We start from the raw sequence: 1,371 nt of genomic DNA, 5'->3' as shown, positions 1-1,371 counted from the left end.
ACGGTCATTCCCGTGGAAGGATTTTCGTCCTTGAGGTCACTCGCGAAGTCACCCACTACTTCACTTTCTTGAGGAGGCAACCTCCCCTCTACGGCGTAGATCCGTCCCTCGATGGTGTCAAGGCGATCATACACTTGGTCTTGGGTAACTTGGATTTGGGCTAGCGCGGCTAGGATTTGATCATTACCATCTTGAAGTTGGTTGAAGTTCACGTCGCTTGTTTCAGGCATCTTGAAAACTGGATAAGAGATCGACAACGAATCAAAACACGATCGACCATTCTAACCCACTTGCTAAGAGAAGAAATGTTTTGACTCGTGAAGTGGGTGTGTTCCACTTGTGTTGAGTGAGCTTTGAAGAAAAGACAAAGTTTTGAAAATGTGTATCCTAGTCAACTATGGTGTAGTTTTAGGAGTGGACTCGAAGTGAGGTTTTGAAATGGGCTTGGGCCCGAAATTTGACTCGACAAACGGACAGAATTTTTACTGGGTTTTGCGCTAATCAATGGCCTTTTTTCGAAATTTTCATTTGAAAATGGGTTTTGATTTTTTCAAAAGTCGTCATGGTTTCGTTTAGAAATGGTGATCACGTAAGGTACAAACATTTATACAAGCATTATAACGGGATGCTGAGTGCATTTAAAAAGGTTTTGGTTTAATGGATGGGTTGCCATACCGAACAATCAAACCCGAAGTCTGTGGAGAGGCTCGTACCAAACAAGAGTAAGGCCGATTCCTAGTCCATTTCCTCAAGTAGTGAAGGTCCTTGATACAAACAAGAGTAAGCATCATGGTATGGATGACGTCAATCGCTATCCATCCTTAGGCCCAAATAAGAATTCGGACCGTTTAGACGGGACGATTGGTCGAATGGGTTGGGTTGGGCCTAGGAAGGCCGAATAAAATGGTCTAGGAAGACCGAGTTATGAAAACCGACAATTGTCTTGTACAAACTATTCCCTAACCTTGTTCAAGTTTCACCCTTTTGGCTACACGTAAGTGTATTATCCCCAGCGGAGTCGCCAAACTGTGGACAATGGGCCCACGGGGGCGCTTGGGAGGAGAACAAGCGTTTGCTTTTGTGGAGTCGCCACCAATTTATTGTGGAAAATTGGAAACCGTTCGAATACCTCGTGCCATTTCAAGACACAAAGTAGAGACATGAACACCAAGTAATCGTTACCCTTAGCATTCTATGTCTAGAATGACTCTCGTGGATGCCAATGAACACGGATGTTCACAGAGATCTGGAGTAAGGGGTGAGGGTACGTATTAGGAAGCTCTTTTGATCGAACACCTAATCCCGCCCGCCTCGATAGCGGCCTCTACTAATGATTAGGGACATCATCTATACTCGATATATTGTCGATTA

Source organism: Silene latifolia, chromosome 1 (genome assembly GCF_048544455.1).
Source record: "Silene latifolia isolate original U9 population chromosome 1, ASM4854445v1, whole genome shotgun sequence".
Lineage (NCBI taxonomy): Eukaryota > Viridiplantae > Streptophyta > Magnoliopsida > Caryophyllales > Caryophyllaceae > Silene > Silene latifolia.
This window is presented reverse-complemented; position numbering follows the sequence as displayed.